The sequence below is a fragment of the Protopterus annectens genome, chromosome 1.part1 (genome assembly GCF_019279795.1).
Source record: "Protopterus annectens isolate FY-2018-M chromosome 1.part1, PAN1.0, whole genome shotgun sequence".
Taxonomy (NCBI): domain Eukaryota; kingdom Metazoa; phylum Chordata; order Ceratodontiformes; family Protopteridae; genus Protopterus; species Protopterus annectens.
The window spans coordinates 490,396,410-490,423,946 of NC_056726.1; positions in this window are offsets into that span (position 1 = coordinate 490,396,410).

The following is a 27,537-nucleotide window of genomic DNA, read 5'->3' on the forward strand; positions in this document are numbered from 1 at the left end:
GCATGGATTGTGCTATCCCAAACAGAATCAAGACGCTATCCTCCCAAAAAAGGAAGCCAATCTGGTGGTCCCCTGCCATAAACAAACTGTACAACAGAAGGAAGAAAGTGTTGCAAAAGAGAGTAAAATCCCATGAGTGGAGGAGCTCCCTGGTCATCCTCAGTAAGAAGCTGAGATCCCTTATAAAATTCTCCAAAGATAGCTACGAAAATAAAATTGCCACTAATTCCTAGGACAACCCCAAAGCATTCTATAGCTATGTCAAGAATCTCAATGGCAACACCCAGATCTGCTGTGAGTTACAGCACAAAGGCATGAAAATTACAGAACCAACTGATATTGCCAACATCCTGGCAGATAGGTTCAGTGCTAACTTTACCCCCCCCCCTCACCCCTAAAGGGCCCATATCTATACAGGAAGAATGCAGAGTCCCTGTAATCACAACTACGCAGGTGAAAGCTGCACTCTCTAAAGCCAAAACCACAGCATCCATGGGACCGGACAACATCCCAGGCTGTGTTTTACACAAACTTCAGAATGAACTGGCTCCCCACTTAAGCACCATGTTCAATAATAGCCTCTCATCAGGCTTTGTGCCCACTGAATGGCACACAGCAACAGTTATCCCACTCCACAAAGGGGGAGCCACAACTGATCCCGGGAACTATAGACCTATTAGCCTGATGAGCCTGGTCTGCAAGGCCATGGAACGTATCATCATGGAACTCATAAACAAAAACATTGGTAACCTCCAAACTCTGGATCCCACCCAGTTCGGGTTTGTGAAAGGCAGATCATGCCTCCTGAACCTGATCGACTTCTTTGAGGCAGTCACCAAAGCCGTAGATGAGGGTAAAGTGGTTCACACAGCCTATCTTGACCTCGCCAAGGCTTTCAACACCATCTCCCATTCTGGAATTATAGCTAAACTCGATAAACTAGGCATAAATCCCTATGTCACAAGATGGGTTGCCAACTGGCTCATTGACAGAACCTACACTGTAAAAGTTGCAGACTCCAAATCTGACCTCAAACCAGTGACAAGTGGAGTACCACAGGGTTCCGTCCTGGGACCACTCCTGTTTGGTATCTACTTCTCTGAAGTACATGCTAACACAGAAGGCCTCTGGCTAACGAAGTTCGCAGATGACTGCAAACTAGGAGCCATAGTCAAGTCCCCAAATGATGTGAACATCCTACAGAAGGGCCTCTCTGAGGCAGATGTCTGGTGTCAGAGCCATGGCCCCAAGCTCAATGCCAAAAAGTGCAGTGTCATCCCCTTTGGTAAAAACTCTGTACCCATGAACTACCACATAGGCAGCAATCTACTTAACACCGAATGCATGATAAGAGACCTTGGGACCCAGGTGGACAGTAGTCTCTCCTTTGATAGTCACATCGCCACAGTAGTCAGGAAGTCCTTCTACGTGGCACACCTCATCATAAAAGGGTTCTCATCCAGGAAAAAAGAGGTCATCATTACCCTCTACTCATCACTCATTAGACCCATTATAGAGTACAATGCCTCTTTTGGAATGTACCTCACAAGACATCTGCAGCAGCTGGAAAGGCCACAGAAGTACCTCACAAAGAGGATTACTGGACTCAAACAAATGTCCTACACTGACCGCCTCAAAAAACTCCAGCTTTACTCTGTAGCATATTGCCTACTCAGAGGTGATCTCTGCCTAACATATAAAGCTATGTCAAACCCAGAGCTGTTGGACATGCTACACCTAAAGAAATCCCAATCCCTCCGAGCTACACGCTCTAGGGACCTAAACCTTGTCACCACAATAAACAGGACATGCTGGAGGGATAGATTCCTATCCCAGAGACTTCCCATACTCTGGAACAGGCTACCCATCTATGTCAAGCAAAGTTATTCATTAGCACTCTTCAAGAAAAATCTTGATGAGTGGATGGGAAATAGGAAATACACCCCGGGGATCACTTCTGTGTCTCTGCTCGTCAGTGGCACAGGAAAATAACTTTCTTGGGTGGCGTAAGCCAGAGAACCTTGTTGTCTAGGCTTGCATAGGCCCTTGGGCTGATAGCCTAGCACCTACCTATGAATCTATGAACTTTCCTATAAAACATGACTTAGTCACTGTTGTTATCAATCAAATGTGTTTTAGATCAGTTGTGACACCGTTTTTGTTGATAAAATGTAGCATAGATGAAAAGTCATGTACCTATCTCTCTCTGTCTATATATATATATATATATATATATATATATATATATATATATATATATATATATATATATATACACATACATACATACATACATACACATATATATATATATATATATATATATATATATATATATATATATATAGATATATATATATATAGATATATACATATGGATCTACTAGTATTCACTGAAAGCACATTTCACCAAAAATCAAATTAGAGTGCACTTTTCACCGGAAGCTCATTTCACCGAAAACACAATTCACTGAAACACATTTCACCAAAAGTTGTAGATGGCTTTTACCCCACTGTAGTGCGACCATGAAGTTAGTATATATATTAAGGTGGGGTGTGGGGGGGCATAGCCCCCCACATATTTTATGTATATATTATTGTCTTAGAACAGTAATATATTGCAATTACATGTATCCATGTATGTAATTCAAAATATTTAAAATATGTGGGGGGCTATGCCCCCCCACACCCCCCATGTGGGGTGTGGTGCCCCCCACACTCCCCCTTACTATATATACTAACTCCAGGGTTGCACTACAGTGGGGAAAACGCCATCTACAACTTTCAGTGAAATGTGTTTCAGTGAATTGTGTTTTCGGTGAAATGAGCTTTCGGTGAAAAGTGCACGATGAAATGTGTTTCAGTGAAATGTGCTTTTGGTGAATAGTAGTAGATCCATATATATGTATATATATATATATATATATATACATATATATATATATATATATATATATATATATAAAATATGTGTATGTATATTTATATATATATATATATATATATATATATATATATATATATATATATATATATACATATATATATATATATATATATATATATATATATATATATATATATATATATATATATATAGAGGGGATTGAGGGTTGGTGTAAGGGCTGGAGGTTGATGCATTGTTTAAAGTGTTTACCTTACAACACAAGCTACAGGGTTTGGTCTGGATATTGGCTAGGCCTAAAATGGCCCAGAAGGGCAACTATCATATAAAGTCAAAAAATAGAGGCCAGCACCTAAAGAGTGATAACTGGTTTAATTCAACTGGTAAAAATCTGACCTGTTTCGGCAGTCTTTGCCTTCATCAGTGATTAATCCATCTCAGTAGATATTTCTTTTTATTCATCCAGCTTCATTAACAATCAAGCATTTAAAGTGACAGTAATTAAATAACTGAATACACTTCAAAAGGAGAATATCAAGAATATGACAAAAATATATTCCAGAATATATACATATATATATACCAGTGGCCAAATTGCTAACTGAAAGGATATGTCCTGATTTATTACCCCTGTCTTTGAATCCATGTATCAGGTCATTCTTATGATGTTCATGGTCATCATTGGAAGAGCAAATCATTTTAGTATGAAGGAATTGGGACTTTGGAATGTTCCTTATAATGTAGTCTGGATGTAAACTGGTGGCTTCCAAAATGCTGTTGTATTGTGGATATTTGCGGAACACCTGTGTTGATAATGTATTTTCCACATTTCTACATATCTTGACATCTAAGAAGTGAATTTCTTATTGGTCCATATTGAGAGTAAATTCAATACCCCACTTGTTATCATTGAGGTATTGGACAAACTCTAAAAGATATGCTGTGTCTGCATGCCAAACTAGCCAACAGTCATCAAGGTATCAAAACCAAATGTCCATATCACCCAAAAATATGTTGTGATTGTCATTATATATAAGGAATTCCTCCAAGTACCCCATGAAGAGGTCTGCATAAATGGGGCAAAAGATGTCCCCATAGCTGTACCTTGCACCTGTCAATAACATTCCTTCTGAAAATAAAAGATGTTTTTTGTTAGGACATGTTCTGTCATACAGACCAACAATATATTGAAGCTTGGACGATAAAGATTTCCTCTGTTTAGCCAATATTCAAGGGCCTCAAGCCCAGCCCAGTGTGGGATGTTTGTATATAAAGCCGTACATTCAGAGTATGCATTATCCATTCTGGTTCTAGTTGTGTGTCACTAACAATTCTGAGGAATTCCATGGTGTCCTTGATCCTTGATCTGACCATAGTCAGAAGTGGCTGTAGATACTTAGTGAGGAATTCTGATAAGGGTTTCGTAAGCGAGCCCATGCCAGATACTATCAGTCTGCCAGGTGGTTTTTGCAAATTTTTGTGAATTTTAGGCAGCAAATACAGTATTTGTTTCTGAGGATTATCTACCCTAAGGTGTTGTAAATCTGATGTACTAATAATACCTTCCTCAGCAGCTAGCTCTAAGAAGGAGTCAGTTTCCTTCTTGAAGCGGCTTGTCGGGTCTAGAGGCATTGGCATATAATGAATAGCATGTTTAAGTTGTCTGTGGGCATCTTATAAATAGTAAACCATGTCCATAACAATAACTGCTCCTCCTTTGTCAGCAGGAATAATGACTATGTTATGATTATTCCTAAGTTCCCTAAGGGCTTGTTGTTCAGCCCCTGATAAATTGTGCCCTAACATATGGGATTCATAACCATGGAAATGTAGATCTTTGAGAACAGATTTTTGAAATACCGCAACATATTTATCCATGGGAGGTTGAAACACAGATTTCTTGAACATGAAATCAGTAGATATTTGAGAGTTCTCCTGTTGGCCAAAAAATAGTTTTAAATTTAACAATCGACAAAATGAGAGGACATCCTTAACCACAGTATCCTCATGAACATAAAAACCAGGAACATATGTTAATCCTTTATTTAGTAATTTTGTAGCAGTTTTGGAAAGGGTTACAGATGAGATGTTAAGTACATTGGAATATTCCACTATTTGGGAATTATCATTTGTAACAATGTTTCCAAGTTTTTGACATTTGTGATGTTTTCTCCAACCCTTGTGTGTCCTAGATCTAAAAGGGCGGCAACATTTTTCTGTTTTTTGTGGGATGGGGACCCCTGAGCAAGCCCTTGCTCTGTTTCAGTAACACATGACTCTTCTCCAGAGGTACTACTATAGTCTGTTATCGATTTTTTTTAAATCTATCTGGGTCTCTTTCTCCTAGACCTAGCCATTCTGTGTTCACTATCTGAAAAAGCAACATTCTTTCTAAACCCAAAGGGTTTGCCTCGCTCATAATCCCTCAAATCCCTTTGAAATGTATGCAGTATCCTATTCCTTAGGTTTTTTTCAATCACTAACTTTAGACAATTTGTGAAGACATTCCTGATAATAAGTCGACCCTCATGTGCCTTAATCTGCTCACAGATATACTGAGTTTCCGGTATGTTGATCAGGATTGACCGTTCATAAAAGGATGACAATATTTTAACAAACGACACGGTGGCGTCTTGCTGTGCTTGTGCCCATTCCTCATGTGAGGTATCATCAGGGTTGTTAACACAAGGCTGCATCCGAATTCTTAGGCCTCTGGGAGTTATATTTTTAACCTCATAGGCCTTAAATAATTTGAGGTGCCAAACTGAATTACGTAGGTTGGTCATACTTTTGGTCAGTTGTAAAAAAAGACTTTTACGTAAATCCTTGGAGTTCCTGTATCCCCCATATCAGTATTAGTATTATTTGCATTAATACCAAACAGTTGAAGGTCATTCTTGTCTGCAGATAGACCCTGTAATATAGTTACCAAATCCATCATTAATAAGACCAAGATGGGGAAAAAAAAGGGAAAAAAGATTTATACACTAGTAAGATGCACCCCAAGGGTTCATGAAAAGTACAGTTCAAACTGACAAGTTTAAATTGAGTTAGCGACTCCTATCCTGTGTACAAAAGTCACCGACAGGTTTCCTCAATTTATAAAAAATTAGGCTGATGGCATATTCCTTCACTTATATATCTATTTTCCTGCTAGGAATATGTCTTGCCAACACTTATACAAATTTGGTACATAACAAGCAGAATATCTTATTCAGTTCTCAAACATATGTAGTATTACACATAAAAATCGATGGAACCATCAGTATTGAGAAGACCTACTTATTATTCTGTCCCTCAATACCATACCAATACCCTTCTGCATTAAAAGCCAAAACATAATTGTTGCAGGCTGCCCCTTCATTCATTACTGTTTGTAATAATAGTCAAAATGAATGCTGCTCATATGTGTAATCAACATGCATACGAAACACAGTAAAATTTAAACCAAAACGGTCTTCTCATTATTATTACAAATGACAAATATGTGAGGAAATCAGGCCCAATAAAATGTGATTTAGCAAGAAGAAATTAAGACAGTTCACCAATAGATACCAACAGGGAATGTCCAAAAAGATATATAACCTGATAGTCCAGATACCACAACGACCCTTTGATCCTATCGTAAGCACACCAGACAAAAAACATATCAGGTTTTTAAAGACAAACTCATATTAACCACTCAGTATATGAATAGTTCACCATTAATATCCATTCGGATGCCCTAGTGTCCCAAATGATTTGTATGCCACAACGACCCTTCGATTCTGTTGTTGCACAATAATACAGCAAATATGGACCCAAGAATTCACATATACGCCATTACAAACCTTCAACTGATGCTGGTGCCACAATGACTCTTCGATCCTGTTGTTGCAACTGACTGCTTTCTTCAACAGCAAAGCCAGTAAAATTCAAACTCCAAAGAATAAGCTTTGTTCCCAGATGATCCAGCAATCACAATTGAGTTTGTCTTAATGTTCAAATAACACTCTTTTCAATAGCCCAACCAGGCCTAAAAATTATACGTCCTTGAGTTCATTAATAACAGATGTTATTAATCCAAAATAACGTACAAAAATCCTTCTTGCATAAATACCAGTAGTGCACACAAAGGGAATGGCACAATATTGATGAATTCTGAAAAATAAACTAGAAATACTGGATATATATAAAACTTTATCATGCAGAGTAACCAAACACAAATGATCACTCAGAGGCCCCCAGCGAAGTGAAACAACATAACTATACCCAGAACAGACTTCGCACGTAAGGCAGGTGCACCAGGCCAAAAAGTACACGTAAAGTCAAAAAACAGAGGCCAGCACCTAAAGAGTGATAACTGGTTTAATTCAACTGGTAAAAATCAGACCGGCTTCGGCAGTCTTTGCCTTCATCAGTGATTAATCCATCTCAGTAGTTATTTCTTTTCTAAATCCAGCTTCATTAACAATCAAGCATTTAAAGTGACAGTAATTAAATAACTGAATACACTTCAAAAGTATATATATATATATATATATATATATATATATATATATATATGTGTGTGTGTGTGTGTGTGTGTGTGTGTGTGTGTGTGTGTGTGTGCGTGTGTGTGCGTGTGTATGCATATACACATATGAAAATATTTAGATATACATACATCTCTCTGTCTCTCTCTCTCTTTCTCTCTCTCTCTCTCTCTATATATATATATATATATCATGGCTTAGGGGTAATTCACATTGTCTATGGTGTGTAGGGTTCTGGGTTTGAGCCTTGCTGAGACTGTTAATTTGACGGCCGTGGTGGTGCAGTGGTTAGCATTGCTGCCTCACAGCAAGAGGTTCTCCGGTTCAATTCTCGGCTGAGTTGCCTTCTGTGCAGAGTCTGCATGTCCTCCCTGTGGTTGTCTGGGTTTCCTCTGGGTGCTCCAGTTTCCTCCCACATCCCAAAGACATGCTGTAGGTGGATTGGACACTCTGAATGAATCTATAAAAGTTACCCCAGGGATCACTGCAGTGGCTCTGCTGGACAGAGGCACAGGGAACTAATGGCTCTGCTGGACCGAGGCACAGGGAACTAATCTAAGTCGCCGATGAAAGCAAGCAAATTCTGGCTAGGCTTATAGATGCCCTCGGGCAGATAGCCTAGTACTTACCTATGAACTTATATAAAAAACATGTTTACATTGCATGTGCTTATCCAGTATATCAACAGAAGTGAGATTCAGTTGGAAAAAGCACACCAAAAAAAGTTTAGCTTTATTACATCCCCAGCTAAAGAGTGGAATCCACACTATTCAGTGTTGCACATAATTATATATTTGCAAATTAATGTGCTATAAATATGTACTTATTTTGTGTATTACAGATTCTCACTTGTCTATATAACTATGCAGCCTTTTCATTCTATGCATTCACCTCCATTATATATCATACACATATATATGTTTACCATTAGCAACATCCATCCATCTACAATCCCCTTTCCCACTTTTACACAGGGGGTTGGGTGTCATTACAACAATAACAATCATGTAGAGGCAAGACTAAAACTGCCAGGTGGCTATCTATGTGTAATTTTAAAGTATGCAGTTTTCAAATTGGAATCCTAAGTTTGTTTTAGTGTTCCTTTTAGCATACTGCACATTTTTCTAGTGGCTGTGATAGTAATATTTGCACCTACTTATTGGGAATTCTACTCTTTCTTCAATGCTCAGTGAATGTTGCTTGCATATATGCTAATTCCGCATTGAATCTTTTTTATGTATTACGTTTCTTGATTGGATTCTTGCACTTTACTCAGCAGTCTGTGAGGCTGGATCAATATTTAGAGATCCAGCTCAAGCATTTCAAGACTTATGTTTGGATAAAGTACAGCAGTCTTGCTTGGGTAGGTGAGCTATGAATCTACACCTTTGAATATGGCCAGTCCTACTGGTACAGGGGTTTTAGTACACTATCCAGTTATCCTGCATTGCATTTCTCTGCATTTCACAAATATGCTACCTAGCCCTTTTCTTGTAGTCATCATCACAGTGACTGCACAGGACGAGTAATGAAGCAATAAAGCAATAAGTAGAGGCACAGTTTTTGTCACATTATATATTAATTACAATTTGCTGTTTTGCCAGATAGCTTATAATGAGGCAGACTCAGGGGACACTGCAACCTTATCTGCCTGTAGTTTATGAGTTTATGTATTTATCTGTTTAACATTACTAATTGAAAATACTGAGTTTGGGAATAAGAAGCTTTGAAAAACCAGAAAAAATAAAGACTAGTAGTAATTTTGTTGTTTCAATGGCAGCAGTAAAAAAAGTATAAAATAAGAAAAGTTGTTATAGAAGCTGCAGAAATAACCAACCAATCACTAAACATACTAAAGCACTTATCACTTAATTTTTTCATTGCAAACCAAGGCTGTAACCGAAAATGCATCATGAATCAGACAAGCCACAAAGTACCAACAGGGCATGGCATTCACAAGGGCAGTACAACTCTGTTGTAATACTCATAAAACTTTTTTACTCTTGCACAAACCAACATTGTACTGCAGTATTTTGATTCTTTTGAAAACAGTAGTGGAAATGTGCTATAGCATGCATTTTGTTGGCATATGTATAATATGGCAATGAGAACATTCTGGATTTAAGTAATGCAAGGTTTTATACATGGATATTAAATGTAGACCTGCAATCTTACAGTATTAGAATGTTACAGTTTTGACTTAAAGACCTCAAATGAGATCACTACTAGCCAAATTAAGTGAGGAAAATGTAAAAAAAAAAAAAACAAAACATATTCCCACAATACTGATCTAATTTCCTTTCAAAACAAAACACATTTTCAGAAGAACTCACCTCCCATGCAATATATATGTATAACTGCAATGTTATAATGTTAGAATGTTATGGGGATCACCTCTGTGGCTCTGCTCGACAGTGGCAAAGGAAAATAATTTTCTTGGGTGGCAAAAGCCAGGGTACCTTTTTGGCTGGGTTTGTATAGGCCCCAGGGCCGATAGTCTAGTACCTACCTATGGACCTATGAACAATCTGTCTTTAAGACATCAAATGAGTTCATTAAAAGCTATGTTCCTTAAGACAAATGTCCAAAACTTTATTCCTACATTACTTGCCCAGTTAACTTTTAAAACAAAACAAAGTTTTTATGCAGATCTCACCTTCCAGGGCAATGGGCAACACAAAAGCTTAAACTTTTGTGTGTTGGTTACACATGCATTTATATAATCTGCCACACAAACAGGTATAATAGTGGCTATATGGCTATGCAAGTGATACAACAGTGTACACTAGCACTCTACTGATGCCACATAGGTAAACCGAAGTGGAACTATTACTGGCATATAAGCCCCACAATCATGCACTGATGCTATGCATGTAGTATGTATGTGCACTCAGAAGACTCCAGTACCATTAAAAAAGTATACAGTTACAAACTGAATACACTACCAGGGTAGATAAAAATGCCTCCACCAGCAACTTAAGCCATGAATAACTAGACCTCTGTGCCCCTATGCACCTGCTGTTGTCTTTAAGCTGTTATACAGCCCCTCTAACCACTGTCTGTACTCTAGTAGTCACAGCAACCTCTACAATGTGAAGGATACAGTTTATTTCTGGGTGTGTACACTACTATAGAGACCGGACAGCTCTAGTTCCACATACTGAAATGTCCCTAGGCCTCTCTGCAAGGTAGTTAGGTTCTGCTGTGCAAACTATCTCATCAAGTATCTGTGACTCAGGCACATGAAGCACATGGACAATGCAGCCTGGCCTACCAGATGAGGGTCAGAACAGCACTGGCACTCACCTGGAGACACATGTACCACACCAGAAGGTCCAGCGGTAACCAACTCCTTGCTGATATAACTAAATATAGGTTAGAATGTTGCATCAGCATTGCATTTGTCTCCTAACCCATCTACTCAACTGATGAAAATCATATAAATCTGGAAAATAAACCAGGGAAAGTGACAGAATGTGTATTTATACCTGAAAATCATCACCGGTTTTGCAAAACAACTCTGATTCTATCTTATATTTTGCCTTGTCATTCATAAAGTGTTTGATTTTCTTGTAAACGTATTTATTTGAATTGGTTTACTAGGGAAGAGATGATCAATTCTGACCAATTTCAGTCTCAGCCTAGGGATCAAAGAGGATTAAAGCCAGATTATAATGCCAGGCATTAGAGTTTTATACCTTTTATTGTTTAGAACTGCGGTGGTGGTGCTGCGGTAGCGTTGTCGCCTCACAGTTAGACGTTGCCCGTTCGAGTCTCAGTTAAAGCGTCTACTGTGTGACGACATGCGTGAATGGGCGTTCCTTCGTTGAAGGTTGTGCGTTAGGCCCGGCAAGCCAGCATGTAAAACTCTACTGCCAATCATTAGCGGACCGGAGTTCCGCTGTGGCGACCCCTAACCGGGAAAAGCCGAAAGACACACACACACAATTGTTTAGAAATGTACGTTGATGCAAAGCCTATTGTTCTATTAACATTTTAAGTGAGTGAATTGGGGTAATAATTAAAAATTGTCTCTGATTTTGTCAGTTTGTTCTCCCATTATTTTTGGCTTTGTCCCTGATTCTTCACCAAAGAAAATGAGATCTGTGTAAATCACTGCAAGCTAGCATGTATTATTTTGTAATCTGATATTCAGTGTGTGGTGACACAGTACTACAATGGGTAATATTCCAAGCAGAAACTTCGAAGTGTGGAGGGTGTGAAGTTCACTCCTTGAATTATGTTATGCAGCTAGTTCACTAATAAAATTCAAACTTTAAAATACCTCACAGAACTTGGTCTTTGGGTCTGGTCTCTGTAAGGGGTGTCTTTTTCATGGAGTCTGTATGTCCTTCTTGTATCCATGTAGGTTTTCACAAGGGTGTCTAATTTCCTCCCACATTCCAAAGATGTGACATGGCATGCCTCTAAACTATCTGTACATATGCATGTGCATGTATACAGGCACGTGTGTGTGTGTGTGTGTGTGTGTGTGTGTGTGTGTGTGTGTGTGTGTGTGTGTGTGTGTGTGTGTGTGCGTGTGTGCGTGTGTGTGTGTGTGTGTGTGTGTGTGTGTGTGTGTGTGTGTGTGTTGGGTGGTGCACATGAATTCTATCTAGAATTGGCTGAGTCATTTGTTTTAATACTGTTTATTTTTAATCATATGTACAGCATGTCTATTTGGCCTTATACAACTGCATATGGGGGATTACAATTACTTGTCTAGCCTGTTACATGAATGTAGACTGCATTTTCCTTCATTAGCATGCAGTCATTCCAATTTTGTGTCTATAGTGCTGCACTGTAGTTTTCAATAACATAAAATATGGCACTAGGGGATTTGGTCATGTTGACTAAAGTCACTAAATGGGTGTGGGTATTAGCTGGTGATAAGTTGGTTGAAGACCTGGCTACTCGGACCTATGTCAGGAACCCATGCTAATGGTGGGAGGGGTGTATTTGCCTCTATTGACAGTGTGTTCCTGCCATAAATCCCAGCAGCCCTGGTTCAATAAGCTACTAGCCAGTCTGTGTCCAGTTGCCCAGCTTGAGATAGCTCTGATGAACTAAGAATTGCTACACTCAGTGTAGGTTCACTGACAGGACAGAGCTTGGAAATGGATGACATGATGGTATGGAGGCTGTGTTTCCTGTGTATCCAGGAGATAAGATGGGCAGTGTAGCAAAGCCATTTGGTTAGGGATCTAGAGTCTACTATTCAGGACTAGAACAGACTAGAAATAGTGTGGGAATCGTAGTGAGGGAGAGGCTTCAGGAAACTGTGAGGGATCTCATCAAAATCAATGGCAGACTCATGGCAATCACACTACTGGGTAACAATCTGGTAGTGCTCATAATCTCAGCCTATGCCCAACAGCAGGGTTGTGATAGTGAGGGAAATAGTGTATTCAGACAGCAGCTGCAGCACCTATCAGATAAACAGGACAACATGAATTGGTGTTGACAGTGGGTGACCTCAATGCACATATCGGGACAGACAAAACAGCATACGAGAATTGCCGTGGTCACAGCAAAGGCTTGATGGTGCCAACACATGGTTCAGCAAGACAGTCACAAGATCACATACAAGAGTTGCCAACGTGATGCTCAGGTAGACAGTCTTAGGAAGGAAAGGACAGGGAGTTAGAATCAGTGATTGCAAAGTCATCCGCAATGAAATAATCAGCATATACCAATGTTTGCCACAATCAGCTGCAAGCAGTGGTCAGAGAAGGCTCTAAGGTCAACAGAGACCAGGCTGAAGAACTGGAAGTTGGCTGGAGGGAAAGCACAACAGTTCAAGACATTACTCAGGGTTCTAGCACCTCAATAAAAAGAGGAAATAGATGAAGATAAAGAAGAATGTTAGTGCCTCAAAACAGCATGTGTGAAGACTACAGAACAGATATGTGGCTGAGCCAGGTATGGAAATAAGGTACATAAGGAAAGCTGGTGGTGGAATGCAGAAGTCCAGGAAATCATCAAAAGAAAGGGGGAATACAAGAAAAAGTGGGAGATAGAAAAGACTGACCAGGCAAGGAAGAAAGCAAAGAGGCCAAGACAGGAGTTGTAATAACAAAGAGCAAGGCATTAGAAGCACTCGAACAGTTTACGGAAAGATAATCAGTAGATGGCGGAAAGAATATATCAGTTTGCAAGACAAAGGCAGAAAGATAAAGAAGATAGACAGACACCCTTTATAAGGGATGCCAGCAACAACCTGCTCACCAGTACACTGGACATCAAAGGCAGATGATAGGAGTACTTCCAGCAGTTTCTGAAAGAAGAAAAACCCACAGATGCTGTATTGCCCTAGACACAGCCAACGATGAAAGAAGAGGAGACAACCCTAGGAGAAGTAGGAACAACAGAATGGAAAATGAAGTCAGAAAAAACAGCAGGCTCAGGTGAGATAAGAGCAGATATGATAAAGATGTTGGGGAGAGAGGGGAGAATTGGCTCCTGTGGGCACTCATAGCAGTATAGAGAGAAAGGTGTATCCCAGATGACTGTAGAATGTGCATACTAGTGCCAGTGTATTCAAGAACAAAGGGGGCATTCACAAATGTGGGGAATATAGAGGTATCAAACTCCTGTCACACTGCATGAAAGTTCTGGAGAGGGTGATTGACAAACATATATGCAGAGTAGTAGAAAGTAAAATGGGAGATGAGCAGTTCAGATTCAGATCAGGATGCAGCACAAGTGATCTGAGATTTGCAGTGGGATAGATAATTGAGAAAAAAGCTACACATGAGGAAAGAGTCCATCTGAACATTGCTACACTTGGAGAAAGCATATGACAAGGTCCCAAGAAAGCTGATTTGGGCAGTCTCAAAAACATTGGTAGACTTAAAACAGGTTATGTACAAAGGACTCACTGACTCAAGAACAATCAGTGTTCTTTCTTATAGAGGAGTTCCCAATGGGAGCACATGTACATCAGGGTTCAGCTCTGACCTCATTGCTTTTCATGCTGGTGATGGACATCATCAGCAAATAGTTGGAGGGGACAGATCAACAACGTTGCTGTATGGAGATAATGTGGCATTACAAGCAGACTCTGAGCAAGAACTTCTGCAAAGGATGGGAAATGAAATGCAAAATTAAAGGCATATGGGGTGAAGCTGAGTACAGATAAGACAGTTGTAATGGCAACAAACTAGAGAAATCAGAAGATGCTGAGAATTAAGATAGAAGGGAAAACAGTGGACAGGTTAACAGCTTGAAGTATCTGGGTTGGGCAGATGAGGAGAAGGGAAGTCTGAATGAGGAGGTTAAAGCTAGAATTAGAGGGACTGCAGTCAAATGACAGTGTCAGTGATAGTGTTTGACAGAAGAATGCTGAAGAACCTGAAAAGTAAGGTATACAAAGCAGGGGTGCAGCCAGTACTACTGTATGATACAGAAACATGGGCAGTAAAGGCAGAGCAGTTGAGGAAGCTAGAGATGATGGAGATGAAGTGCTTGTGGTGGGTGGTAGGATACACATGGTGTGATGGACATAGGAATGAGGACATCAGAAAAGAAGCCGAAGTAGCTCCAATTGCTGAAAAAGTCAAAGATAACAGATTATGTAGGTTCAGGCACATGTGCAGAAAACCAGAAGACAATCTGGTGAAGAAGGTTTGGAACAGACAGGAAGAAGGTAAGAAGCACGTGTAAATTATATCCAGGAAAGAGGTGGCTGGATTGTGTGAGAGAAGACCTGCAACAGTCAAGCAGGATTGTCAAAGATGTTAGGAGGGTGTTATTGAACAGAGAGAGATGTGTCTGTTGACTCAGCACCATGATTCCATATAGAAAATGGGGAAAAGGGGGTTGAGTATTATGATGATGATGATGATGATGATGATGCTGTACTGTGATGCTTTGTTAGCCCAAAGAAGAGATACAAAGTAATGTTGTTACAAGAAAGACATCTGAGCAGGATTCACAAAGACTCCGTGTAAGGGATACAAGGCTTACATGGAGGCTGCAGTTAAACGGTATGACGTCAGCGTGTCATGCATATGCTACTGAACCACTAAGCCATGACAGCTGTACTTAGAAATGCAGTAATAGCAAATATATAGGAATGAATAGAAAGAGGAGCATGACAAAGCAGGTTATGTGAAGCTGATACAATTACAAAATGGCCAATCACAGATAAGTGCGGGAAAAACGGCATATATAAGCCCCATAGGCGGGAATACACAGCATAAACGATTGTAGAACTAACTTGCAGCCAGAATGTCAGGACTAGGTGAGGGTAGTTGCTTCTGAGCACAGAGGTGGGGCGTTGAGGAGTCCAGATATATGGTCTGGCTCCTTGTCCACAATCATGAGGCCCAACTCATGCAGGGCCAGGTCCTGTGGGGAGCATATAGAGCTGAGGCATGGGACCGGTTGGCTCATGATCTCACCAGTGCCACAGGGATTCCAAGTACTGGTGAGCAGGTCCGTCACCACCATGCGGACCTGAAGAGATGTAAGCAGGACCAACTGAACCTTTGGATCCAGGAGGCCCAGCAAATGCCCAACGCCCCACTACTGTGTAAGTTACATCTAATTATGTATGTAAGAAATTAACCTAGCTGATATTATGGAGATGTGTATTCCAATATTACTTTTTTTGTATTACAGCTGCAGGTGTCCATTCTGCGAACCGCAGAGCCTATGGCGATAGGCTGGTGCGGTTGTGTCACCAGGCAGGTTAGTAATCCTCTCCCTGTAACTGTAAATAAATATAAAAGTATGACAGCTAGCAAAAGAGTACAGTGTAGTCACTAAGTAATAAAATGTGCAAGTAACAGTGTAAGAGTGTTTGCAAGTATTGCTTGATTATAAAAGTGTGTTGCAGTCTGTAATCCAAACAGAAACATGAAAATGTCTGAAATAAAGTCTGAAATAAAGATGCCCCACCTGTAATATAATAGTACACAACCTGCAGCAGACTGAAAAGTACAGCTGCAGAAGATGAGCAAATCACATGTGTGAAATATATCCCTGTTGAAATACTGAAACATGACAGAAGTGAGACTGTTGGAAAGGATTGTAATAACTACAGATAAAACATGTCAATAAAGCCTAGAAGTAAGTACCATCCTGAATTGTAAAAATAAAACAAGTGAGAGAGTGTGAGAAAGAGTTATGAATCCACCAATAAAGTAGTAATAACTCCTGAATAAAGTATACTGCAGTTAGTGCAGAATGAAATGAATGTGACAAGCAGAACCAAACTGCGAAATGTGTTCAAAATGTTCCTGCAGCTGGAATGTGTATCCCAAAATCTGGATATGTTGCTTTCAGTCTGCAATATGCAGATAGTATGATTGTCTGAAATACCAAATATCCACAGTTGTCTATAGCTATATAAAGCAAATGTAGCAGGATGATGTAGCTGAACAAAGCCAGATATGAATGTGTATGAATAAAAATGAAAATGTATATTGATGTAGCAGTAACAGTCCTATCACCAACTTGAAGTAGTTATTACATAGGAAACTGTAGGTAGAACTGTAGTGTGTATATATCTGCAGCTATTAGAAATGTACAGCATATGTATTGGTATTTGAAGGTGTTAATTATATTTTCTTCACCCTACCCTATAACCACATATAATCCATTCCACGTGAAATTGGTATGTACAATCACAATTAACATCCCTGGACATTTGTCCTGTTGGGTCATACATATTTGCATGTACGTTGATGCATCTGCCCTGTTCATACATCCAAACCGGATGGCCTGTTGCCATCAATCAACCCTGCATGTTGTTGGACTGTGTATTGCTGTTCAAATTATGCATGTGTTATGCTCGCTGTTCAGTGGTGTGAATATCTGGGTGTTTGGTTAATGGGAATACTAATGCATGCTGTTACAACTAATTGCGAATGGTATTGTATGTTACTAACCCAAACTGTCATGACATAATGCAAAACATTGGACGACAGGCAAGGCGGGTTCCAGCGGACCCACCTCTCCCACCTCAGCTGGCGAGTGCACCTGGCAGTAGTGCCCAGTCCGGACCCTCCTCCAGTGGTGCTGTGCCACCTGCGGGTGGAAGCACTGCAGGGGATGGGGCTCATCCCCCCTCTGCAAGTGTGGCCGGAGGAGAACCACCACTCACCCTCCATAGCGTCCGGACTGTGGTGCGTAGGGAGATCCAGGAATATGTTCTTGGGCCCCTACGCCAGCTTGAGGCACAGGTGGCACAACTAACGGGCATGCCTGTTGCCCGGCCTACACAGCCCCCAGCACAGCCCCGTCCTGGGCAGTGAAGGTACAGTGGCAACTGCCCATGGGTGGGGATATCAGTTCCACTGTTGCCATCTGTGGGCTCATGGGCTCTGGATATCCAAACATCCGTCCCCGTCAATTGTGTAACCCCCCCACACGTGTCATACACAGCCCCTGTATGCATCTAGTTTGTCTTGTCTGTTGACATACCCAGCCTACCTCCCCAGCTATACTGACTTTCTTTACCTGACATACCACCCTCACCTGAAAAAAAAAAAAAAAAAAAAAAAAAGGGCACTCTGTACCCACAAAAAAATTACGCCCCATACATAGCTGCCCATTTTGCACACATGTCTGCTGGACATGGAAACTGTCAATTACAATTGGCTGTACAACAAGTATTATTCTTGTCCTTACACATCTCTCAGGGGTGGAAGGTTTCAAATGTCACACCAAATTACAAACATATGCACAGCTGTTGCTGATGAAGAAATGGGCAGCTATGGGCCTTACCTATATCCCTCCTGCAAAACCCAAGCTTGTTTCCCTACAGTCTTACCCTCTTTGTGACCCCTTTTTCATCACTTTCCTGTCTCCCCATTTTCATTTCTTTCAAAGAAAATAGCGGGTGTCTTGCAGTAAGCACTGTTAAGCGGTTGTAAGCGGTGTCTTGTGAGCTGAACGCCAGTGCGCATGCGGGAGCTCTGCGCAAATCAGCGCTAACCCGGTTACAACTGCTTAAAAGTGCCTTAGTCACTCTGAATGACAGGTCCTGTAGTCTGTTCAAAAGCAAAATAAAATCCCACTGTCAGTTCCGAACCCAGGACCTTGGAAACAGTAGTCTGCATGACTTACCACTAAGCCATGACTGTTACATAAGAACATTGTGCTACAATAAATATATCATGTAATAGTAGGAATGAATGTAAAGGGAATATAGGATGTGTAGTACACAAAGCATGTCATGTATATTTACTGTCAAATCTAGTGGATTTCTATAATAGTAGTGTGTGAACAAAAACAGCCATGCTAGTTGGTAGCTAGTAGGTAATAATGTCAGTTATGATATATATATATATATATAAATATATGAATATACATATATATATATATATATATATATATATATAGTTGTAGGTGTCAGTGTACATACACACTTAGTACAGGAAACAGGAGAGATGAATAGAGAAATGTTAATCTACAACACAGCCTGACTTATGAGAGAGATACTAACCTTTACACTCACAAAACAGTGTCCACAGCATACCAGCATGGTCCTCGCCCTTACAATCTGAAAGGGCAATGCCTGTCTCACATACCCTTTTATAGCACTGTCCTGAAATCACAGTGAGAACTGCAATCAGTACACAACTGGCTGCATGCAATTAGCAAATGCTGGCTAACAATTGGTGCAGAGGCCATCACATGGACATATGCAGATACCTACAAAAGCATCCTTTACTCCCAGTCCACGCATGCAATACTTTCATTGCACCGTCTGGAGGCAGTGAGAGAGAGAGAAAAAGAAAGTAAAAAAGAAAATAAAAACACAAACAAAAACTACACTTAAGAAAAACTAAGTTGAAGCTGTCATCAGTGACAGTATCAAGCTGGGCTAGCAGCAGCAGGAACCTATACAAACGGTAACGCAATCAGCTGTGACAAACACAGGTAATGTAAAGTAACAATTTAATAGTCAACATACTGTGAACCCTCCATATGTGTTATTGGTCTGTATCTATATGTATGTCTATGTGATAAGTTGTGTGTACATTGTTTCACCCAAAGGGGACGACTATACATTTCATGCCATTCAGTGTTAGGCCATGATTCAAGCACCAGTTGTCCGTTTAAGTGAGGCCTGTCTGTAGGGTGTGTGTGTCAGCTGGTGTATCGACTATGGCACCTAGTTTGCAGTCATCTGGGAACTTTGTCATCCACAACCCACACATGTTTGCTTTCACATCTGAGAAGTAAATGCCAAACAAGAGGGGTCCTAGGACAGAGCCCTGTGGGATACCACTTGTGACTGGCTTTGAGTCTGACATGGGTCCCGCAAGTTTGACTTTATGGATTCTGTTGTTCAACCAGTTTGCAACCCATCATGTGACATATGTATTAACATTTAAGCTGATGAGCTTGTCTATGATGCCTGAGTAGGGTATTGTGTTGAAGGCCTTAGGCAAGTCCAGGTAGGCTGTATGGACTGCTTTGCCCTCATCAATGGCTGTAGTGACTGTTTTGACAAAGTCAACCAGGTTCAAAAGGCAGGATCAGCCCTTCACAAAGCCAAACTGGGTGGGATCAAGTGTCTGTAGGTCCCCAATATCGCTGTATATGAGTTCCATAATGGATCTTTCCATAGCTTTGCAGACCAGGCTGGTTAAGCTTATGGGGTGATAGTTCCCAGGGTCTGTAGAGGTGCTTCCTTTGTGGAGTGGGACCACTGTTGCTGTACGCCAGTGTTCAGGTACATATCCCGTAGTAAGGCTAAGGTTAAATATCAGTTTTATATGCGGTTGTAGCTCCTCTTGGAGTTCACGTAGCACACATCCAGGGATACCATCAGGTCCCATTGATGCTGTGTGTTCTGCTTTGCTGAGGGCGGCCCTCACCTGGACATCTGAGATGACAGGGAGGTTACATTCAGCTGTGATAAGTATTTCTTCTTTTGGGGGAGAGGGAGGGGGGATATTTGCACTGAACCTGTCTGCCAGAATGTTGCCAATATCTGTGGGTTCAGTGAATTTTATGTAGTTGTGTACTAACTCTGAGCATATCTGAGGCTTTTGGTCCATGTTTCTAACAAAACCGAAGAAGGCCTTGTGGTTATCGTTAGTGTCCTTGGCCATTTCTCTCTCAGAGTTGGCCTTGGATGTTGTTATGAGAGAACTTAGCTTTTTACTAGTGCTGATCATAGATGCCTTCCCTTTATGTGATTCTGCTCTGTCCTGCAGTAGCCTCCTTCTATCGTTATACAATTTGTCTTTGGCTGGGGTCCACCAGACAGGATGCTTAACCTTTGTGCATAGGGTCTGGGTTAGAATTGTGTGTGCATGTTCCATGCATTCTTGGGGATGTCCATGGGAAGCATTTGCAAAGGGGTCAGCATTGTGGGTTGTGGCTTCCACTGGCCCAGTGGGCTGCATGGATACCATCTCAGTCCTAACAATTGAAAATCTGTCTATTCACATATATTTCAAAGTAGTCTACTGTGCTGGTGGTGGATTGTGGGATATGTATATCCAGGCCGATTAGTTTGTGTCCAGATCACACTAGTGGATGACGTTCCACATACAATACCTTGTTATGAACCCCCAGAGTGAGGTGGTGCATTGGACCTGTCTCAGTGTGCTGACTGATGGGGCTTGGTACTATGTTGTATGGAATGTGGCAGGTATTGTTGCACAGGTGTCGGCTGAGCACCGATATCTGGCCATGTACATGTGTATCCACCAAGAGACACACACGTGCTACATATGGGAGTAGTAGTATATCACTACAGTTGAGTATCATGTATAGTATGTGTGCCATATTTTGCTGACATAGTTTGCTGATATCCTGTTTGTGTTCTCTTTCAAGGACATGGTGCGTCAGCGAAATCCTGCCTACTCTGCTGCAGCAGATGAAGAGATACACCAGAGCCTGGTGCGGGATTATGACATACTGTTTTCCCGCACCAGCCAGAATCAGCAGGAGAGGGCTGCACTGTGGCAAGACCTTGTCCGTAGGGTAAATGACATTGGCACGCATAATAGGACATATGAGCAGGTGCGACATCACTGCAGTAATTTAATCAGAAATGTCCGTCAGCATGCGTCAGATATCCACAGGCAACAGGCCGCCACAGGAGGTGGGGTGGCCACACATCCCCCCTTCACCAGACTGGAGGGGCTACTCCTAAGTGTTGTGGCTCCAGCCCAGGAACATCAACAGCAACACACCTGCATTATGATGGAGGCTGGAGCCGCACAGCAACATGACATGGAGCGTGCAGGTAATATGCCATATGTACACTTGACTGTTCTGTACACGGTTAGTTTATGCATGTGTAAGGTGTGTGCTTGGTATGTAGCTGTCAACATAGTATGGAATTGTGCAGGTGTGATATTGCCAATATCAGCAGCTGACATGTGAAAGGCAACTGTTGTACTACTGAAATGTATCATACGCAGTATCAATGGCACAGTTGTGCCCACTGACATTAATCCCCTCATTTCTGCAGGTCCCTCCGGTGTTACAGCAATGCAGCCCATCCATGCTGGTGAGTGTGTATTAACAATACCTATAATAGTCCTGAAAGTGCTAGTAATAATAGTGTAACTCAGTAGTGCTCTGTGTGTATACTGCGAGGTGTGCATGTGTGCATGTGTGCGTGTGTCCACGTGTGCATGTGTCCATGTGTGCATGTGTCCACGTGTGCGTGTGTGCGTATGTGCGTGTGTGCGTGTGTGCATGTGTGCATGTGTCCACGTGTGCATGTGTGCATCACTGGTAACATTGTGTAGACATTGTAAACTGTGTTTCCTGTCTGCCTCCCACAGGTTCTGGTGCTGCTCTGGTGTCCTGCAGCAGGGAACCTGAATCTGGTGCCACAGGTACTGATAATGATTGATATCTGTGTAATGGCACAGGAAGGTGTGTCAGGGTCCGTCACTGGTCAGCCAATTGACAGTACACAGCTGTCAACCCCATCATTGCACACAGTCATCCTGCCAGTACATCCTATGTCACCAATGTCCCTAGGTGATGGACAGGATACAGTGGGCATTGACCAGGGTAATGTGGTATCTGTGGCACATGCTTCCCCACACAGCAGCCATGGGCATGGTCCTGAGATGGTACCACACAGACAGTTGCCCATGGGTTCTCGTGGGAACATCCGTGGGTGTACTGCCTCTGGCAGACATGCCCAAAGAGGTCTGTCGACCTCAGCTATGTTTTGGGCTGTCATGCAGGCACAGTCACATATGGAAAGGTACACCAGACAGGGTCTGAGGGAGCTGAGAGCATGTCGCACATCCATGACTGACAGTATGCGTGACATTGCGAATGCTATCCGTAATTTCACCGATGTCATAGACAGACGTTGTGGGGACATATTACAGCAGTTCCACAACTACATGTCCATGAGCCAGGGCAATGGTGGACGGTTGCGGCGTCGACGTGGCCTTATGCCAGCAACAGCAGCAGCTGGCAGTCGGCGCGGACGACAACAGGCCCACGGATGCCCCCGTAGTGCCAGTAGCAGCCCCAGCAATGCTGGGTCTGTGCTGTCAACAGACCACCCCAGGAGACCACGTGCACGTGGCTCTGAACAGTCCCAACAGGGACCTGTGTCCAGTCAACGAACACCTGCTTCTGATGACAGTACCCAGTCTGGCTTAGTACTGGATACGGTCCGTAGCACCCCTGCCAGGCACAGGTACCATGCCCATGGCCACAGACACTGATCTGTATGACCTGCCAGGTGCAGTCTGTGGCTGTCCACAAACTCCAGTGTATGGCAGCCATGAGGTGGAACTGTGTGCATGCATACACACATGCGAAATGTTAACACCTAGGGCTACCACATACATGCACACACTGCATCAACAGTGCCCCACCCTGTACTGCTGTCCCTCACCAACACACATACACATACATGTCAATTGGTGGTATCAGTGGCAGACTCAGGCATACCTAGTTCACACCCTGTGCATATGATGAAACTGTGCCACCTCCTGCAATCTCCAACATCAGTGCAGGAGCAGGTTAACATGTTGCTGATGCACAGGGTGACTACATAGAAGTGTATTACTAGTATCATGTTGGTAACAGTACAGTGTGCTGATATGATTGTGTGTATATCCCAGCATGCCTGATGCAGTAACTGTATGACTGTCCTGAATTGTTATCTACACCCATAGTAAGTACCATAGTGTAACAGCTGCACATTATTGCATACCGGTGGTAAGGATGTCAACAGATAGCCACATACATAGGTAGCACAGGGGAGAAGGTAATGCAAGTAGTGATACGCAATGATGGACATGTACACTAATGGTGGCATGTTGCCCACAACGACTATGCAATGTGGATGTTTGCGCATGTTGATATGTGTGCAGTACCAATTTAATTTAAATTAAATTTTAAATAATATCAGTTGTACCATGGACACCTGAGCTGTGCATTCCTGGGTACATGTTTATAGTGCCTGCATATTTGCACTGTTACCTACTGGAAGTGGTACCCCTTCTTTGTTGTACAATGGACTACTTCCAGCCCTGCTTACTGTAGCTTTGTTTGCATGCATGTTTGCTTGAGGTTCCCTGGAACACTGATTCCACCTGCAATGCAGATTTACAGAGCTTCTGTGGATTCCTAGTGACATCTGCATAGCGTACTATACGTATGTCAATGTCTCACTTGACAGAACGTCACTGTCTGTCCTGTTCGCATGTACGTTGCCTGTGACACATTGCATATGACCTACCTGGCATTTGCCCACGTGTGCAGTCATAAATGCCAGCGCTATGAAATCAGAAGCAGTACACCCACACATACTCACCTTCAGTATGTTGTTCCCCATTGGCCCTATGTGTTGGTAATCACCATGGTAATCACACTACTATGGTAGCATTTGCAAAGGTAACTTGTGAATCACCTCTATGGTCCAGTTGTGGTATATGTGAGTCATGTGGCAATGTCACAGCTGCCACATGTATGCAGTCAACCCTCTCCCCTGGCCAGGAATGTACAACACTTGTGTGAGATGCAACCACATAGCCAATCTGGGGACTGAGCACTCTGAACCCAGTACTGCCATACCCTGTCAAGTGGCATGACATACTACAGTGACTACAATACCAGTCTGACATAGACCTGCACTGACAGCAATCCAAACACATGAACACACTGGGGCATACTTGTAGACTCAGAATAGCATCCTGCCTGAGCATCACACACCTCCGCAGCTGGCACACAGGCATACGTTAAGTCGGAACAGAGCACATGCCACACATGGCACACACATCCTGTGTGCCAAACACTCACAGCCTGTAGGGCTACACAACACACCTGCTACAGATGTGTCAGGTACCTCTCTTGGCTGGTGCAATGGGGTCCCGCTCAACAGGCTGTACATGGTGAAGGTCACAGTTATATGCCCGTGGGGCACTATGGTCCACCACATAACACATGCATACAGGTCAGTCAGAGGCATGGACACATATGACTCAGTTATTGTCCATGCCACTATGGATGACCTGAGACGTACCTCTCTGGACTACATGATAGGGAACATAGAAGGGCTCTCTCAGCATATGGCATGGGCTGGTATGAGCCTGACCTTGGTTGCCATCATATCCTCACCAGGTATGCTACCACAATATGTAGGAAGGGTGTTCTATGTCTACATTTTGCTCAATCTCCAATGTCATTCATAGGGTATCTAATGGCTGTCAACGTGTGCTTACGTGCTAGGGAAGCCACAATGATTTGTGAGGGGCAGCTTACACATGTCACCCATGGGCCATTGTATATTGGTGAAGCCTCTTGATACACACATAGTGCCTTTTGCTGCAGGGCTCAGATTACATAGCCACCTCCGTGGGTATCACACGGGATAGGACACTAACAGTAATGCTACACAACACCAGCAGTGTACACCGCAAGATGCATGCACTGGACACTGTCCTCAGCACGGTAAACTGCAATATCTGTGCAGTAACAGATTCCTGATTCACGGCTCACAGGTGCAACCCATCACTGCCAGGTTATACCTCATACCATGCCTGTCGTCCCCTACACATGTACCACACATGAACAGGGGGGAGGTATCTCAAGGCACCACAGATACACACACCTCCAGGTTGTTGGCATACCACAAAGCATCAGGGCCTATCCATGTGCAGCTAACAGTGTGTTGGACTGCCTTCTGGTTCATAGCCTGGCACACACAACCCTCCCATACACAGTAAACCCACCTGTCCTCCCTAACAACACTGGGAATATGACAGTCTCTACATATGTCTTTATATGGCTGGACTGCATCCAGCCGAACATTGTGTGTGAGCATTACTGTAGCTACAACACACTAGCTGAAAGGTTCTCAGCATGTAGTCACTGAATTGCAGTGGAACAACATGTTACCACTCCCACAACAGGTGGGAACATGCAGCACCTGTTCATCGACTACATGTAGACTATATGGCCCAGACCAGATGTGCATCCCCCGCTGTTAGGATGATACCATATACATCTCACACTATATATACACATACCGCATGCAGCCCCTGCACAGTAAGGCACAGTCATAATGTTATGCAGTGCAAATACTATTTATTCACTTGAGGCAAGTGTCAGACATGGGAACTATTGAAGGTCACAGGTATATATGTGCATGTGGCACACACATACATCATGTGTGCATTGCCATTGCTGTTTTAAGCAATGTCATGCATTGTTATGAACAACAACCCACACATGGGCATTTTGTGTGACACAAACACACGTGGCAGTTGTGGGTTTCCAAAACATACCTATCTGTGCTCTGACAGAAGTAATAGACCCAGTAGCGGAGCACACTATTTGCATTACTGGGCGATTTGCCCTGTTTGGCTATACTTATAGTGTGGTGACATCACCTGTATTTACTGGGGGAATATGCAGCATCTGGTGTATTGTAGTAGTTGCCAAAAGGAACTGTTCTTTTACACTTGTAATTACAAACACCCTACCTCACCCCCCCACACACACACACTTGCCATTTGCAGGATTCATACCCCTACCTAACTATGTTATGACACTTGAAAAAGACGCATTAGCAGAGCGCACTATTCGAATTACGGAGAGGTTCCTCTTCTCCGGCTGTACTTATAGGGTGCTGACATCATCAGTGGAAAGGGTAATGTGCATCATGTAGTGTGTTCTCCTTATTGCCAAAAAGCACATATCTTTCATACAGAATTGCACACACACAAACTCCCCTCATCCAAACACACACACTTGCCATTTGTATGATTTAAACCTCTACCTAACTATGTTATGATACATGAGAGAGATGCATTAGCGGATCACGCTATTCAATTTAGTGGGAGGTTTCCCTTCTCCGGCTGTACTTATAGGGTGCTGACATCATCAGTGTTTGGAAAGGGTATTGTGCATCCTGTAGTGTGTTCCCCTAGTTGCCAAAAGGGACATTTCTTTCATACAGACTTGTACACACACTAAACCCCCTCTACACACACTGGACATTTGCAGGATTCAAATACCTACCTAACTATGTTATGACACTTGAGATGGACGCATTAGCGGAGCGTGTTATTCGCATTACTAGGAAGTTTCCCTTCTCTTGCTGTACTTATAGTGTGCTGACATCATCAGTGTTTAGAAAGGGGAATGTGCATCCTGCAGTGTGTTCTCCTAGTTGCCAAAAGAGACATTTCTTTCATACAGACTTGCACACACCCTATCCCCCCTCCACACACACTTGCAGGATTCAAACCCCTACCTAATTATGTTATGACACTTGAGAGAGACGCATTAGCAGCGTGTGCTATTTGAATTGTTGGGAGGTTTTCTTTCTCCGGCTTTACTTATAGGGTGCTGACATCATCAGTGTTTAGAAAGGGGAATGTGCATCCTGTAGTGTGTTCTCCTAGTTGCCAAAAGGGACATTTTTTTCATACAGACTTAAACACACACTAACCCTCCTCCACACACACTAGGCATTTGTAGGATTCAAACCCCTATCTAATTACATTATGACACTCGTGATGGACGCATTAGCGGAGCACGCTATTCGCATTACTGGGAGGGTTCCCTTCTCCTGCTGTACTTATAGGGTGCTGACATCATCAGTGTTTAGAAAGGGGAATGTGCATCCTGTAGTGTGTTCTCCTAGTTTCCAAAAGG